Below are 19,297 nucleotides of genomic sequence, written 5' to 3'. Positions count from 1 at the left end.
AACAATCAGATCTCATGAGAACTCACTATCGTGAGAATAGCACCAAGGCGATGGTGCTAAACCATTCATGAGAAACTGCCTTCACGAGCCAATCACCTCCCACCAGGCTGCACCTCCAACGCTGGGGATTACAATTCTACGTGACATTTGGTGGAGACACAGGTCAAAACCATATCATAAACTCTGAAAAATTCATGCTTCACTTGGGTCTGCCTAAAATATGATTGAAATTGTTACAAACCGGCACCTGAAAGTTAGAATCCTAAACTCTTTTGTATTTTATATGAAACAAAATGCATGTATAAAATATATTTTATATTCTATGTTAGCATGTATTTATCTATCTGTGATATCTTTTTTATTTTCCCATAGTTTTGCATGCATTTATCTATCTGTAATATCTTTTTTATTTTGCCACAGTTTTGATAGCACAAACAATTCTAGAGTAGATTAAATACAGAAAGAAAAGGTTTCCACTTTATTTATGGAAACATGTTTTATTCTAACTTACCAAGAGAAGTGAATGAGCTGCTTCTGCAAAAATTCCACTTGCCATGTGAGCTTGATTGCAGCTGGACTTACTGATTTCAGAGAGGAATGCTTGACTATGTGAATAGACTCTTCTATCTTGATCATATAAGATAGTGTTAGAAAATACTTGAAAATGGGAATTGTGGTATCTAGTGCTTTAGTATTAACTGAAGTTGACAAAAAAAGAACCAAATACTATTAGTTCCACTATTTGTACATGTTTATTTTATGTGAAAAGTATTTATTCAGAAATAGAAACTCTAATTGTACACTTAACAAGAACGCATTTTAAATTTACCTATAATTTCAAGCATTTCTTGGTGAGCTAGAATGAGCATGCTTGATAGCACAGTGACTTAGTTATTATATACAGATCCATTCTTTCTTATTAAGTAGCGTGTCTTATTTTGGTTGTGGTCTGTTATTTGGGACACTTTCTGGGCACTAAAATTAGAGGTCGGGAAGGCTGAGGGTAATAGAAGGGTGGTAAACCTGGAGTCTTTTGTCCTTACTGTGAATTTCGTTGACCAGTTCTGCTTTACTTCTGAAAGAGACAATGCCCATTTTACAGATGGCCTACCTGCTAGCTCCTCTCTATATTTTCTATTGCTATTACTCCTCATTACCTGACTTTATTTCTAGTTTGCAATAAATAACTTAAATTCTTGCTTTTCACCAAAATGTGCAGCCTGACAATCTGAGTAAACGTGGAAAGGAGGTGTCAGAGCAACATGTTACAATCACAGAGGAGTAAAGGGTGACTTGGCACATCCCTGCCCAAATCAGAATTCATCCTATCTTCCCCACCAGCTGGCCCAGAGCAAACAACACTGACATATTAATTTTAATACAGTTGACATCATCAGGAAAATATATTTGCTGTGTGTTTTAATACGTAAGAATTATGAGCCATAAAATTTGGTCTTAGCAGCCCCACCATGGATGATACTGGGGAAGCCCACATCTTTTATGAAGTGACAGATGGCTGTAGACAAATGAAGGTATACATTATACATTTCCCCCAGAAATTAACATATATCAATAAAACTCATAAAGTCAAGCCATCTTTATATAGTTACAATTTCAAAATATGACGTATTTAGCTCTTTGTTGTTAACATTCCCATATTCATCTATATTTTTTGATGCTTGTGTTTGTTAAACACTCGCTATCATCTAGGGACTGTTTGAAGCAATTCTACCCTCTGGGTAGCTTTTGGGATTGCATTATGACATGTCTGTGAGAATAATCTCCCTTTTGCACTTACTGCTCATGGGAGAGAATGGCTCTTTTTCTTCAAGACACATTGTGTCCAGCTTAACTATTTGAGTTTTTTACTTTGTCACCTCTTATTTCCAAATCTCAACATGATTAATTCTTTTAAAGAAGCATAGTAGGAGTTTGTGTATGTATCTACATTCTCGATGCAAAGGATGTATGGAACAAATACTGTTTATTTCCATAAACATTTAATCCTCATGGATTGAAGATGGACTGCTGTAATAGAAGTAAAAATGAAAACAGAAACAATACCTCCTCATTGGAAGAACTTGAAGTTCTTGTTAATTCATCCAAGTGGAGCACCTGCAATGGAAAACAAAGAACGATTTTCAAAGGCTTTGCAAATGTTATGCCAAAAGACAAGATAGTGACACACCAGGCCATTTTCTTGCCATAAATGATACACTTTTTACATTTTTATGAATTTTCTGTTATTCATTCCACCTGTCTTTTTTTCTGTTTCTTACTTTTGTTCCTCATCTTTAAAAAATCCTATTATTTTAAAGAAGAAAGGTGAGTTTGAAAATAAAATCTTTCAAGTGCTCTTAGGCAGTGTTCTGAGTGTCGGAAAGTTAAGAATAGGGGGTAGGCATTAACTCTTATATATGTATATTCACCATTATAACCCTTGCATTAGAAAGCAAACTAAAGGTTTAAAAAGGTTTCAAAATAAATTCAGGCTTGCTTAATTGTATTTCACATTGACCTCAAAATTATATGCTGGGTATAAAAAAAACAGGACAGAAGAAAAAGTACTTGCTATATTATTCCATTTATTTGAAATTTTAGAATAGGCAACCCAATCTATGATGGTATAGAAAAAGCAAACTGAAGGTTTAAAAAGATGTTTTAAAACCAATTCAGGCTTGCTTATTTGCGTTTCACTTAAATTTGTTCATCTGTGCTTTGCTAGTTCTAAAACATAGTAGGAACCTCATAAATATTTGTCAAATGAAGGATGAATAAATATTGAATGGATAAATGAATGCATTTTAATATCATTTGCAGGCAGTTAACATTAATTATTATTTTCTGGCCATATAAAAATAATGACTTGAATTCACATAATTGGTAATTATTTTCAGCTTACCTTCACAAATATTATCTGATTTGCTCTGCACAGTATCCCTTTGAGACTCCAGGAGCTGGTACTATTTTTCTTCACTACTATTAACATGTTTCCTGTAGTACTGTAGTCACAAGGCAACTTGATATGGTTTGGATCTCTGTCACCACCCAGATCTCACGTCAAATTGTAATCCCCAGTGTTGGAGATAGGGCCTGGGGAGAGGTGATTGGATCAATCACGGGGGTGGATTTTCCCCTTTGGTTTTGTTCTTGTGATAGAGTTCTCATGAGATCTGGTTGTTTAAAAGTGTGAGGCCCCCTCCCCTTCATCCTCTCTTCCTCCTGTTCCGGCCATGCGAAGTGCTGGCTTCCCCTTCGCCTCCCACCATAACTGAAGCCACGCAGATGCTGTCATGCTTCCTGTACAGCCTGCATAACTGGGAGGCAATTAAACCTTTTTTTAAAATTGCCCAGTTTCAGGTATTCCTTTTTTTTTCTTTTCTTTTTTTTTTTTTTTTTTGAGGTAGAGTCTTACTCTGTCGCCCAGGCTGGAGTGCAGTGCACTGCAACCTCCAACTCCCGGGTTCAAGCGATTCTCCTGCCTCAGTCTCCCGAGTACCTGCGATTACAGGCGCTCGCCACCACGCCAGGCTAAGTTTTGTATTTTTAGTAGAGACAAGGTTTCACCATGTTGGACCTGGCTGGTCTCGAACTCCTCAGGTGATCCGCCAGCCTTGGCCTCCCAAAGTGCTAGGATTACAGGCATGAGCCACCATGCCCGGCCCTGTCTCAGGTATTTCTTTACAGCCATGCGAGAATGGACTAATAACACAACTACTTGGCTTACTTTAGGTATAACCATAATTTCCTAAGGTCTCTATCAGATAACATCTAAATCAAAAACCTGCAGATCTCTTCAGATATTTAAACGCTGAGTGTTTTTATCATGTTTTCTGTGGTTTTTAAAAGCAGAAATGAAATACACAGGCAGCAGATACAGAACAGATATAATAACCGATATTAAAACAAACAAGGAAGAGAGCTTGTTGTGCATGTGTCTTTGAAGAACAAGAAAATTATAATGGAGCAATGGTTATAGAGAGGTAGACTCCAGCTCAATGTGAGGAACCACTTTCTTACCTTTAGAGCTGTCTGAATGTTTTTGAAAGGCTCGTGTTAGAAAACACAACACTGCTCCATAATCTAGGAAATGCATGAATGGCGCCCCCTGGTGTTGCTTCCATCATCATCCTCATCATCCTCATCATCATCATCTCCATTACCGCCATCATCAAAAGAAAAGTGCAATTATTAAGCCTGCAATTCTAAGCATTTGGCTCAATCTCTGAATGTTTTGGGGAAGAATCATTAAGAGGAAAAATACGAGAATTTTTCTTCATTTTTGTATGGGAAGAAGAGAAGGAAAAGTTTGAATTATTTGGGTCCTGTTCTTACTCAGTCAGCTTGGCTGTCAGAGACAAATAATTATTTCCACTCCAGACTCTCTGCCTGACTTGTGCCCGCAACACTGCAGGCCACACCATATCTCTGGTTGCAAAACCTGAGGCAGCACAAGTGCAGCCAAGGTGGCCAGCCAGTCTCTCACGTTGAAGAAAGGGGGTGAGGATAGAGGGATTCTACCCTATGCATCCACATCCCAAGATGATTTTAAAGATTCCCACAGCTCCCTCATTCTCAACTATGTCTCCATCTCCACATATATATGCTTACCAAACACATATTATGGGTGAGTCACTCAGGAGCTATTCTTCTAATGCATGGAAAGAGAAACAAATGGAACACAACAGCCTTTACATTTAATTTTTCTTTTTTTTTTCTTTTTCCTTTTTTATAGAGACGAAGTCTCAGTCTTGTCCCCCAGGCTGGAGTGCAATGGCACGATCTCGGCTCACTGCAACCTCTGCCTCCCAGGTTCAAGCGATTCTCTTGCCTCAGCCTCCCGAGTAGCTGGGATTACAGGCGTCTGCCACCATGCCCTGCTAATTTTTGTATTTTTAGTAAAGACAGGGTTTCACCATGTTGGCCAGGCTGGTCTCGAACTCCTGACTTCAAGTGATCCACCCACCTCAGCCTCCCAAAGTGCTGGGATTACAGGCGTGAGCCACTAGGCCTGGCCAATTTTTCTTGTTTTTAAAAATAACATTAAATTCCGTATTAGACTACAGCTTCTCAATTAACTTCCAGTTTAAAACCCAAATTGGGAGAAGCCTTGTTCCACTAGTTAATTATCCCCTCTAAAATAGAGAGATAATTAAGGCAAATTGAAAGATCCCTACTAAGAAATATTTTCTCCACTCACCTGAAATTCTCAATTGAGTTGCAGTAGTATTTACCCTTAGAAGATTGTAAATTCTTTCATTAGATTATAAGCTTCTTGGGGACAGAAGCCTTGTGAAATATTCTTTATGTGATCTCTGGTCATTTGTTTATTCATCCAGCAATTATTGAGTCAATGGGCAAAAATAGTTTTTTAAAGGCTCATTAGCGCGGGGTGCTAGAGGCACTGGTCATTTACTATGCGCAGAGCACAATTTAGCACAATCCTGAATATTGTACACTTATCATCTGACTTGAGTTATCCACTTGTGTCTTAAAACACATTAATATCAGTCCACCTGGCACCTAGATTGTGTTTTGAGAAAACAGGTCACATAAGAGGAAGCAGAAGAAAGGAGGTTAAAAGGGCCCGAATTTTAGGAAGCATTTTGGGATGCTGACTTACAGCAGGATGGCACTTGGTAGCTAAGAATGTACAGGAAGGGATGGAGGTGGGGACTCCCAATTTTCCATGCGCCTGGTTGGCATCATTGAGTGTGTCTCCTCCTTCCAGCCTCGGCTACCCCTTCTAGCCTCGGCTACCCCTTCTTCGACTGCTCCGCAGAAGAGAGCTATGGACACTCTTTTTTTTCCCCACCTGAGACGGAATCTCGCTCTGTCGCCCAGGCTGGAGTGCAGTGGCATGATCTCGGCTCACTGCAAGCTCCTCCTCCCGGGTTCACGCCATTCTCCTGCCTCAGTCTCCTGAGTAGCTGGGACTACAGGTGCCCACCATCACGCCTGACTAATTTTTTGTATTTTTAGTAAAGACGGGGTTTCACCATATTAGCCAGGATGGTCCCGATCTCCTGACCTCGTGATCCACCCACCTCGGCCTCCCAAAGTGCTGGGATTACAGGCATGAGCCACCTCGCCCGGCCTATGGACACTCTTACCTTTTACACCCTTTTTTGAAGGAGGCAATTTCCTAGGAAACTTTAGGTGAGAGTGGACCTTCTCTTGTGTTTACAGAGTCCAGCATCTATAAAATCTCCATACCATGACAGTGTTTGAAATTGTAACCTGATTGTCTTCTAGACATGACTGAAAGTGTGTTGTGATGACCTTCTCCATGTGAGATGCACTGCTGCCTCTAGCTCCAAAGAGCCCCACAGCCAGGGGAGACAGGAGAGTCAAGGGACAAAAGAAGAGATTCTCAGTTGTGTGGCCATAGCTAATTTCTTTAAAGGCATCAAAGCAGAATTGTGCATTTGCTACACTGAAAGAGCCTCTTTCTCTACCTGCATCTGGAATACAAAGGCAAACATCAACAACAACAACCAAAATATAAATTGAAACACCACTATTTAACAGTTTATTTCAAATTAGGTCAAGACTTACTTTTATTTTGTCAACATAAGTGCTCAGAGAGGGGCTTTGGGGAAGCAAAAATAACACAGATTTTATAACCAAATGCATTTCCTACTCTGCCATATTCTAATTTTATGGCCAGTTACCTAAGATCTTTTGGCTTCTATTTCCTTTTCTGGAAAAGTGCTTAAATAACAGCTTCCTTATAGGATTAGTGCAATGATTAAGTCATGTGATGTTTATGGGGTTCCCAGGACAGTGCCTGCAAATGGTGGTCAAGTATGGCCATTTTGTTACTATTGCTGTTGTTATTGTTAGCTTAGTTTAGTTCCCTTTGTCAGGGTAATAACAAAAAAAACAACGTTATGATTTTGATCCAAATAGACACATGACCTCACTGCATCTTGCAGAAGTACACAAAAGGGGCTGAAGGAGAGGGTAAGTATGCACCAGCCAAAGCCAATTCCCATCCCCATTTCCCATTGGAAAAACATCTCAAAGTGCACATCCTTTCACAGTGGGTTGGCAGTGCCATCAACATAAATAAAGGAGTATACTATTTTATCTGTATTTTTAAGGTGGGGAAAAATATAACTAAGTGTATCATCATCCTATAGAATGAATAGTCTACTTTCTTCTTTGGAGTCATCTTCGAATATTTTCTGAGACAGAGTTTCCTGTTCTAAGGTTTTTGGAACTGGCAGAGCTCACCTGGGCATAATGCCTTCTCAAGGGGTTGCTCACAGCCACAATAGGGTTTTGGAACTCTGAGTCTCTTCAAAGGAGCTAACATAAATCCATGTAAGAGAATTCCAGGAAGAACATTCCTTCATTCTTGCCTTCCTTCCTCCATTCACTAAATCCTCCCTTGCACTGGGCATTGTCTGGAGGAATAAGGCTAGAGAACAACTCGGGAAGTTCAGCATCGCTGCTGCTGCCTGGCGCCTGCACTGAAGTCAGTTGCAGGTGGAATCAGGTAATGGGAGCCCACGCACTGTGTTCTGCATCTCCCTTCCTTGCCTGCGGCTGCTGTGTTAAAAAACCATGGTGGGGTCTATGGCCTCTTAGGATTAGTGCTGGGACTAGGATGAAGGGAGACCCTAGGGTGTCCTCGCTCTACTGTGTGGACTCTGTCCTTGCAGGACACTGAGATGCTGAGAGTGAGCGTCTCTTTAAGAATGAGCCACATTTTGTATAACATTTAAGGAGGCACTAACACTCAAGGCCACATGAGTGGCCTTGCATCATAGCAGCCTCCTTTGCCTCACCCTATTCCTGCCCCTGCTTGAGACACCTGGTCAGGTCTTTGGATACAGCAGGTAGCAAGTCTTTGGTGGCTGTATTGTTGTCTTATATAACATCACAGATGCTCCAGAGAGCTCCTAGTGTATCAGAATTAAAGTGATTCTGCCCTCTGCTATTGATGCAAATGCAGCACCTCAGTCAAGCAAAGTCAAAAAGTCTGAGGAAAACTGAGAAAAATGCCTTGTTCATCCTGCAGGTTTTAAAAGGGGGAAGACTCATTATGAAAAGATTCCTTTAAAAAAAACTTGAAAAGGAAAACTTGTGGTTGCTGGGTTTGGATGAGAATATTAAGGGAAAGTCATAATCCTTTCTTCTGAAAGATTTAATTTACGTTGTGTCTTGCCAGCATCTGGAGGCCCTGCAGCAACTCTCTCAGCCTAGGGATGTGATTCCCATAAAACTGCTTTAAGAATTCCTACACAGACAAGAGTCAGCTTAAATAATTTGACTGGCTGGCTGGTTGACATTTCACAGAGACCAGAAATTTTACCACTTGTTTAGAAAGCTAACACTCTCATCACATCAACACAGAAATAAAAGCCTCTAAGACACCATGTATCTGTTGCCTAGTTGTCCCAGGAATAGAATGTCACACAACTGGGAAGAAATGGGAGAGGGGAAAAAGTGGGGGTCAGATAGGGTTCAAGTCACAAGAAAATAGACATAAAGGTAAAGGCATGGCCCTGTTTCTAAGAGCTTGCAAGATACTGACTTATTGGTTTTTCTTCCTCACTCAACTGTTTGAGAAGCCTGCTCCCTGCTAAGTCATATGGATCATTATAATTAGACCCACAGAATCTAAGAAGCATGTTTGCTCTGCTGTAGGGACGATCAGTTGAAATGCCCAATCATAGATCCTTATAATGGAAAGCTTAAATCAGACAAATTTAAGTTCTAATACAAAATCTGTCTTTTGCTATGTATGTAGCAACTTACTTTTCTGCACCTGTATACATAAACTAAGGATAATAGAAGATACCTTACACTCTTACAATGCTTGTTAAATGTGGCAATGAATAGAAAGCCTCTAAAGAGAAAAGTCACTCAATAATGTTATCTTCCTTTGCCCTTCTAAGAAATATAGATTTAACCCAAAGAGGAGTCATGGATTTGAAAAGAAAAGTATCTGCCCCCAAATCCTACAAATGGAGAAACTGCAGGGAGGGCTACCTGACTTGCTTAAGTCCACATATCTAGAAAACACCAAATTCAGAATTAAGAACCAATTTTCCTCTAATTTTCCAGCACCTTTCCCTCTAATTTGACAGATAGAGACAAAATGGCCAGCTAAACGCAGCCAGGGAACATTGCCCCCACTAAGAGAGAACAAAATAGTCAGCAAACCAACATACTTTGAAGAGACCTCTGGAGTGGCAACATCAAAAGTTAATAGAGAAAAGATGCAGACACCAAGCCTGAAGAGGAGGAAGCTAGGAACCCTGCATGGGGTTGCTGAATGCTAGGGCTAATTTCTAGGCCTGAGCAGTTTCTAGGGAAGGGGTGAATGTAGGGATGGAGGTGCATCCCACTGTTGCCAAAGACCTCTGAGATATTAGCTACAAGAGATCTCATGCCCCTCATAAACATTTGAGCTGGCAGGAAGATCTCCCTGGAGAGTAGGCAGAGACCCAGCTCCAACCTGGGCAGAATCCAGGGACTTTTGCACATGTTGCAGCTGTAGCAGCATGCTGTCAGAGGTCCCCATCCCCAAGGGCACCCCATCTCCTTCTGAGTAGCTCTAGCCCCAGCAGACTGCAGGGCCGAGAGAGAGTGGGGCCAGTTTGCCAGCAGGACTGGGGTGCTTCTGTTCTGCAGGCTCTCATGTCTGACAGGCCCTCCCAGGGACGCTGCCTGGCCACTCCCACAGAAGCCAGTGCACAACACAGCCTCCACTGCTCAGTATCAGTGCTCTACCTGGCTCTACCTGAGTCCTTCCCTGTGGCCAGGAAGCACTTCACATCCCCCAGCATAACTGTTGCCTGATTCCAAGGGTCCAGAAGACAGAGCTTCAGTCCAGTCCTGGCACTCCAGGGCTGCAGTGTGCAGCTCAGGAGTGCCAAGCAGAGATCTATGGCTAACACTCAACTGGAGGAGGACACCCCCACTCTCAGAACACTGAGAGGGGTGAGACTCATGGGTTTGCAGGCTGGCATGGGAACAGAATGTGCCTCCCTACATAACACCAGACCAGGAAGGGTGTGGCCTGTCTCCTAGCCATGGCATCTACCTGAGGGAGCCCCACAGAGGGAGCCCTGTTAACCCAATAAAAGAAACACAGACACAGTGCCAGTGTTTGGAGGGGGCTCTCCCGAGGCCCAGGAGTGAACCTAGTGAGGGGATCATCTCTCTGCATCCCCACCACAGAGCATGGCTACAAACGTGTGAAAATACAAAATAGCCATGCAGCTGAGTAAGGGCCTATCTGCTAGCCGTTACTCTTAAGCAACATCCACTGGATCACAGCCCAAATCACATAAAAAATTATTCTTCCAATAAACATTCCTATGACACTCAGGGCAAGAATCCAATCATAAATAAAGATCTTGTACAGAAACTTAGCCCTCTGAAAGCATCCAGAAATAAAGCCAATTGACTATACTCAACTTATGCCACAGTTAAAGATACACCAGCCCTTTCAGATGAAAAAGAATCAGTCCAAGGTCTCTACAACTCAAAAATCCAAAGTATCCTCTTATCTACAAATGATTCCACTAGCTTCCCAACAGTGGTTCTTAGGCAGATTGGAATGACTGAAATGACAGACATAGAATTCAGAATATAGCTGGCAAGGCAGTTCATTGAGCTTCAGGAAGAAGTTGAAACCCAAACCAAGGAATCCAAAGAATCCAGTAAAACAATCCAAGAGCTGAAAGACAAAAATAGACATTTTAAGAAATAACCAAACCGAACTTCTAGAACTGTACAATTCACTACAAGAATTTCATAATATAATTAGAAGTGTTAACAGCAGAATAGAATAGACCATGCCAAGAAAGGAATCTCAGAGCTCAAGGACTAGTTCTTTGAATCAATGGAGCCTGACAAAAATAAAGAAAAATAATTTTAAAATATGAATAAAACCTCCAAGAAATATGGGATTTTGTAAAGAGATAGAATTTATGACTCATTGGCATTCCTGAAAAAGAGAAGAGGGTAAACAACTTGGAAAACATATTTGAACATATAGTCCACAAAAATTTCCCCAATCTTGTTAGGTTGACATACAAATTCAAGAAATACAGAGAACCTTGGTGAGATACTATATAAGACCACCATCTCTGAGGCATATAGTCATCAGATTCACCAAGGAAAACATGAAAAAAAAAAAAATCTTAAAGGCAGCTAAAGAGAAGGGGCAGGTCACGTACAAAAAGAACTCCATCAGGCTAGCAGCAGAACTCTTAGCAGAAACCTTAACAAGTCAGAAGAGATTGGGGGCCTATTTTCAACATTCCTAAAGAAAAGAAATTCCAACGCCTGGCGCGGTGGCTCACGCCTGTAATTCCTGCACTTTGGGATGCCGAGGCGGGCGGGTCACGAGGTCAGGAGATAGAGACCATCCTGGCTAACACAGTGAAACCCCCTCTCTACTAAAAATACAAAAAAATTAGCCGGGCGTGGTGGTGGGTGCCTGTAGTCCCAGCTACTCGGGAGGCTGAGGCAGGAGAATGGCGTGAGCCTGGGAGGCGGAGCTTGCAGTGAGCCGAGATCGTGCCACTGCACTCCAGCCTGGGTGACAGAGTGAGACTCTTGTCTCGAAAAAGAGAAAAAAGAAAAGAAAAGAAATTCCAACCAAGAATTTCATATCCCACCAAACTAAACTTCCTAAGTGAAGGAGGAATAGAATCCTTTTCAGACAAGCAAACGCTGAGGGAATTCATTACAACTACACCAGCCTTACAAGAGTTCCTAAGAGAGTGCTAAACATAGAAATGAAAGAATGACACCCGCTACCATAAAACTACACTTAAACACACAGCCCAGAGACACTATAAAGCAACTACACAGTCAAGTCTACAAAACAACCTGATATAAAAACAATAACAAAATAAAACTCTCACAAATCAATATTAACCCTGAATATAAATGGTCTAAATGCTGCACTTAAAAGACATAGAATGGCAACTGGATAAAAAGGCAATAACAAACTGTCTGCTGTCTTCAAGAAACCCATCTTACATGTAAGGCCACCCAAAGGCTCAGAGTAAGGGGTTGGAGAAAGATCTACCATGCAAACAGAAAACAAAAAAGGAGCAGGAGTCACTACTCTTATATCAGATAAAACAGATTTTAAATCAACAATGTTCAGGAAGGACAAAGAAGGGCATTACATAATGATACAGGGTTGAAGTCAACAAGAAGACTTAACTATCCTAAATATATATTCACCCAACACTGAAGAACCCAGATCTATAACAAGTCCTTCATGACCTTTGAAAATATTTAGACAGCCACACAATAATGCTGGGAGACTTCAACATCCCACTGACTCCGTTAGACCAATCATTGACACAGAAAACTAACAATGAAATTCTGTACTTGAACTCGACACTCAACCAATTGGACCTAAAAGACATGTACAGAATGCTCCACTGATCAACCACACACTATACATTCTTCTCATCTGCACACAAAACATATTCTAAGATCAACTACATGCTTGATCATAAAGCAAGTCTCAATAAATTCAAAAAATTGAAATTGTAACAAGCACAATCTCAGACCACAGTGAATTAAAAATAGAAATCAATATCAAGAAGATCTTTCAAACATACACATATACACGAAAATTAAACAACTTGCTTCTGAGTAACTCTTTTAAGGCAGAAATTAAAAAAAATCGTTTGAAATTAATGAAAATAGAGGCACAACTTACCAACATCCTTGGAATGCAGCTAAAGCAGTGTTAATAGGAAAGTTTATAGCACTAAAATACCTACATCAAAAACTTAGAAAGATCTCAAACTAACAAATTAAAATTGCACCTAGAGGACAAAGAGGAAAAAAAAGAGAAAAAACCCTCCAAAGCTAGCCAAAGAAAAGAAGTATCTAAAACTATAGAGGAACTGAATGAAACTGAGATGCAAAAATCCATACAGAGATCAATAAAACCAAGAGTTGGTTTTTTGAAAGAATAAATAAGATTGCTAGACAACTAGCCAGATTAACACAATGAAGACTGAAGTAAGTACAACCAGAAATGACAAAGATGACATTACAACTGATTCTACAGAAATACAAAAATCCTCAGGGGCTATTGTGAATGAGTCTATGCACACAAATTAGAAAATCTAGAGGAAACCAATAAATTCCTGGAAACACACAACCTTTCAAGATTGAATCAGAAAGAAAGTGAAAACTTGAACAGACCGATAACAAGTTCTGAAATTGAATCAGTAATAAAAAACTACCAACTACAAATAATCCTGGACCAGATAGATTCACAACCAAATTCTACCAGATGTACAAAGAATAACTGGTACCAATTTTACTGAAACTATTCCCAAAAATTGAGGAGGAGGGGCTCCTCCATAACTCATCCTATGAAGAGAGCATCACCCTGATAGCAAAAGCTGGCAGAGACACAATGAAAAAAGAAAACTTCAATTTAATATCTCTGCTGAACATAGACACAAAAATCCTCAACAAAACATTAGCAACCCAAATCTAGCAAAACATCAAGAAGTTAATACACTACAATCAAGTAGGCTTTATTCCTGGGATGTGAGGCTGGTTCAGCATACATGAATCAATAAATATGATTCATCACATAAACAGAATTATAGCAAAAACAGATAAATCTATTAAAAGTGGGCAAAAGACATGAACAGAGTTCACAAAAGAAGACAAATGGCCAACTAACATATGAAAAAATGTTAATCCTAACAAATCATCAGAGAAATGCAAATCAAAACCACAATGAAATACCATCTCACACTAGTAAGAATGGCTGTTATTAAAAAGTCAAAAAATAACAGATGCTGATGAGGCTGCAGAGAAAAGGAAACACTTATACACTGTTGGTGAGAATGTAAATTAGTTCAGCCACCGTAGAAAGCATGTTGGAGATTTCTCAAAGATCTTAAAACAGAGCTACCATTACCCAGCCATTCCATTATTGGATATATACTCAAAGGAAAATAAATTGTTCTACCAAAAAGACACATGCACTCAAATGTCCATCACAGTGCTATCACAAAAGCAAAAACATGGAATCAACCAAGATGACCAGCAACAGAGGACTGGATAAAGATTCCATGGTATACATACACCATGGAATCCTACACAGCCACAGAAATAAACAAAATCATGTCCTTTGCAGCAGCATGGATTCAGCTGGAAGCCATTATCCTAAGTAAGTTAACCCAGAAACAGAAAACTAAATGTCATATGTTCTCACTTATAAGTGGGCACTAAACATTGAGTACACATGGACATAGATGAGAACAATAGACATTGGGGACTTCTGGGGGTAGTGGGGAGAAGGGGAGAAGGAGTTGAAAAACGACCTGTTGAGTACTATGCTCACTACCTGAGTGATGGGATCCATACACCAAACCTCAGCATCATGCAATATATCCATGTGATAAACCTGTACACATACCCTGTGAATCTAAAATAAAATTTTAAGAGAAAAAAAGAGAATCCAAATTTTGGTACTGCATGATACAATTTCTCCTTTGGGTATTCACAGGCATTTACAAAATTACTCATTCAGTTTTGGTTCTATCATCCTTTAAATCCTCACATTAACCTGAAAATGAAGATTGGCAACAGGAACAGCTCTCTACAATTTTGGAAATCATGACATCAGCAAGCTCATTCAGTAGCTTGAAAGTGAAGTATGCAGCATTCTTATAAATTTGTGTCTGCCTCTCCACACCTATAGCTCCCAACACCAGATGCCTCACATTGCCCTTTTCCTTTGATTACAACTAAATATTTTATCCTGTATAAAATCATCACCAGTTACAAAAATCACCTCAAAGAAAGTACAATTTAGTGTCCACATTTTTACTTCATCTTCAAGTTGGCCCAAGTTGTGCTTGGTGAGCCCAGAGTTGAGCCTGAAATACACAGCTACACCAGCACTCAGCTGGCTCCTCCCTTGTCTTCTTAGAATTTGGTTCCACAAGTCTTTTTTCCTTGCATTGTGAAGTGATTTAAAGTATTTACACAACAGGGTAGAGCACAAGCTAGCTGACGCATACATTGTGAGACACAGTTTCCCTGGGTCAAAACAGTGGCCCAAAAGATGTAGAAGAATATTAATGAAATATCTAATGTCATGCATTTTATACAACAAATCAAATGTTATTTTATAATTATAAAATATATTAGGTGTTAACAATTAAATGTGACACACACACAGAGACACACACATATTACATTATGTACACCCTCTGACTACGACAATAAATTACTGGTGTTTAAAAGCCAGAGAGGAAGCACTTTGTCTTGGGAACTGGTAACAAATTGCTTTCCCTGAAATCTTTGTTGCCTAAGGGTTTCAAACATATCTCACAACAAATGTAGGCAGGATTCCCACTTAAAGCAAACTACAAATCAGCTGTAGCCCCAACTCAGAGACCAATACTGTGTCTTCGAATATTAGAACTAAAGGCCTTAGAAAGCATCTCTTCAGGGATTTGCGATTCCAACTAAGAAATTCCAGCACAGATCCAGAATACATATTCAAGTGTTTCACAAAAAAACTTCTGCTAACTACTACTACTAATGCATTCTGATATTTCCTTTTCTACTGTATTCTTTTATATTTTTAAAACACTGGTGGCAATTCTCTAAATTGTTTTTACAACCTACAGATAGGTTCCAGCTCAACATTACAAAACACTGATATGGCCCAATTACCTCATGTTTTTTCGCTTATTATTATTATTTATTTATTTAAAGATGGTATCTTGCTCTGTCACCCAGGCTGGAGTACTATGGCATAATCATAGCTCACTGCAGCCTTGAACTCCTGAAAGCAATCCTCCCTCCTCAGCCTCCTGTGTAGCTGGGACTGGAGACATATGCCACCATACTCAGAGCACTTTTCAAATTTTTTTTTTTTTGTCAAGATGAGGTCTCTCTATGTTGCCCAGGCTAGTCTCCAACTCCTAACCTCAAGCAATCCTCCTGCTTGGCCTCCCAAAGTGCTGGGATTATAAGCATGAGACACCATGACCAACCTCATTTTTCAAAAGAAGAATTAAGCACTAGGTAAGTCCTTTAACATAGTGCATAGTTAGAAAGGATGGCCTGGTGCGGTGGCTCACACCTGTAACCCCAGCACTTTGGGAGTGAGTGGATCAACTGAGGTCAGGAATTCAAGACTAGCCTGGCCAGCATGGTGAAACCCCATCTCTAATGAAAATACAAAAATTAGCTGGGTGTGGTGGCACATGCCTGTAATCCCAGCTGAGGCAGGAGAATCACTTGAACCAGAGAGGCAGAGGTTGCAGTGAGCCAACATTGTGCCACTGCACTCCAGCCTGGATGACAGAGCAAGACTCTATCTTAATAAAAAAAACAAAAAAAGAAAAAAAAAAAGATTAGTCTTCTCAAATTGTTCAGTGCATAGCAGTAACTTCTATAAGGGGTAATTTTGTGTGTTTGTGTCCAATTAACCAACAGAAGATCCTATCTGTATATTGATATTAGGCATCTTGATTGAGTTGTTTCATTTCATCTGTATTCCTTAAGAAGTTTTGTCTTTCATTTGACCCCTGTAAATTAAACAACTATATCCTGAACATGTTTTTTTCTAAAATTAAAGATACATATTTTTGACTTTCTCATAAAGAATATCCCCAACAAATTATTAGCTAACACTAATTGGGTGTAATTAAAATCAAAGCCAGGCACTCATATTAACTCCTTTTAATCAAATTGTGCATGTATAAACATATACAGAAAGAAAAGCTTCTACTTTTTAAAAGGGAATCCAAACTATGGACATCTACAGAGGAAGAAGAGGTTAATTAATGGAAGAAAAAGATTCATGGAAATAAAAAGTAAAGAGAAAAGGCAAGATTTAGATCTTTTGTATTTTCATAAAATGAGCCTAATCTGTATAAATAATGTAAAAATAGGTACCAAGTACAGTTACAAAGGAAACTAACCCAATAGTTTCCTTTATAAAACTTTATGTAACTTGATAATAAATATTACGAAATTATTGTACACACAAGAGTAAAAGCTTAAGTTACGGTTTTCAGAAAACAGAATTGACAAATGCCTTCCCTCTCAGACAATTAAGCAGTGTTTGACTTTACCCTAAGGAGTGTGAAAAGAAATGGCACAGAAGCCAGTAGAAAAATGCCTAATGGTTCTGCTTGTTTCTGAAATTTTCAAAACAGGAAGGGAAAAAAATGAAACAACCTAATCATTTATGACATTAGTGAGAGACATCCAGGATGCATGGTCTATATTCTCAAGAAGACCTAGCTCTTTCAGAGAGCCAACTCACCTCACTGAAACACTCCAAATACCAGTACCCACTTCTAGCAAAGGAGCCATTTAAAACAGAGACAGGAGGCATGGGATCACTCATTGAGGAGCTAAGGACTTGTGTGGAAACACTTGAGTGAGAAAAGGGGACAGTATTCATCTTGCTCTGGAGAGAGGTGAACTATAAAACAACTATTAAAATCTTCTCTAGGCTCAAAGAAACACACCTTGAATCAGTCCAGCAGTTTAAAGAACCTGACTTCTCTCATCTACAGTCTTAAGGAGGATTTGGATTCAAGGAGGAAAAGGGAAAAAAAAGGAATTCATAATGAAAGAATAAATGCTATCAACTTCTCAAAGACCCCGTTGCCTCTAGAGACACTGTTCTCTGATAGACTCAAGGAACATATACTTTTTAAAAGGTTAATATTCACTGAATGTCTAGTCACAGAACCAGAGGTTATTTGCAAACAGGTGGCTGGGTGTGGTCAATTACATCTATGCTATTATCTTTAATGAAACATTTACCAGTTTCTCTTGCCTATAAAGCCTATTGTCTATAAAGACTCTAATTAGCAGTTAGGAGTGCTGCATCCCTGCCTATTGTGCAGGATGTTTAAAGGCACAGATCATCCTAGAGCCCTGCATCTATCTAGTGGTCCATGGCTCTTACACTTGGCTTTCTTTGTGCTACGATGGATGGTTCCCATCCGGTATGCCCTAATTTAGGTATAAGTGACAGGGATTTGTAACCTAGGGAATCTATGAAAGGGATTCAGGAGCTCTTTGAACTTCTTAAAATTATATACCTAAATTCTTTCTGTGTGCATTTTTGGATACTCCTAAATCTGATTTTCAAAGGGAGTGCTTAGTTCAAAAGTAAAGAACCGTTACAATAACAGCTCCAGTGGCCTTACAGGGATGCCCCTGCCATCCAGCTTCTCCCCTTCTTCTGTCTTCTCCTCCCGTCTGTTCTGGCTGGTGATGTAACGGTTGTTTACAGATTGTGAAGTTGAATCTTGAGAACTCCTCCCCTTTTACTGCCACATTCATTCAGTCATTCACAGAGTCCTCACCAGTCAGGCTGCCTCCCAAATCTGTCACCTTCATTCACTGTGTGCATTCCCAAGACCCATCTTCTAGGTTAGGCCACCATCACTTTTCACCTGGACCACTGTCCAGTTCTCCCTGTCAAGTCTCGTAACACTCTAGCCCCATGCCCACAAATCAGCAAAAACAGTCCTTCGGAAATTCAAAGCAGAGAGGTTCACTCCTCTCCTTAGAGCCCTTCAATGCCTTTGCAGTCATCTTAGAACCACAGCAAACTCTTCATCCTACCGTCCAAGGCCCTCTGTGGCCTGCCTGCTGCCCCTCCCCAACCCACCTTTCACTGCGCTTATGCCCTCTACATCCTTGCAGGAGTCTGAGGAGCCTGTATTCTCTCACTATGGGCCCTGGATCATGCTGCTGCATCCACTGGAACCCTCTCTTCTTCTCCTCCCATTCCTCTTACTCATTGTTCCACATCTGAGCCACAGCATCCCTTCCTCCAGGAAGTCTGCCCAAACTTCAGGAATAGTGTAGAAACCCCTGCTTCACATGTCCATAGCTCATCTGCCCTCACTCATCACATTTATTTCCCTGCTATGCCTGTGGAAATTGTGACCACTCCTTCTAGCCTAAGACTAAGACTCTTAGTCACACTGAAGAGTATTGTCTGAAGAGGCACAACCATGGGGTGAGAGAATGGTATAATGTAAAATAGATTGTTTTTAAAATATCTAGAAAGAATTTCTGTTCCATCCACACTTCCCTTTCCATTCGGATCACTTTTTCTTTCTTCTCAATGAACTGATAATATAGAGTTATGTTATTTTGCTTTGTCTAAATTATACATCATTCATTAAGAGTCAAACTATTTGTAAAGGTTTAGTCACTTTAGTTTCACTAAAGTATTCTTATATTTCAAGGACAGTGGTATTCTTGTTTTGGTTCACAACGCTATAGG

Source organism: Pongo pygmaeus, chromosome 17, assembly GCF_028885625.2.
Source record: "Pongo pygmaeus isolate AG05252 chromosome 17, NHGRI_mPonPyg2-v2.0_pri, whole genome shotgun sequence".
Classification (NCBI taxonomy): domain Eukaryota; kingdom Metazoa; phylum Chordata; class Mammalia; order Primates; family Hominidae; genus Pongo; species Pongo pygmaeus.
This window is presented reverse-complemented; position numbering follows the sequence as displayed.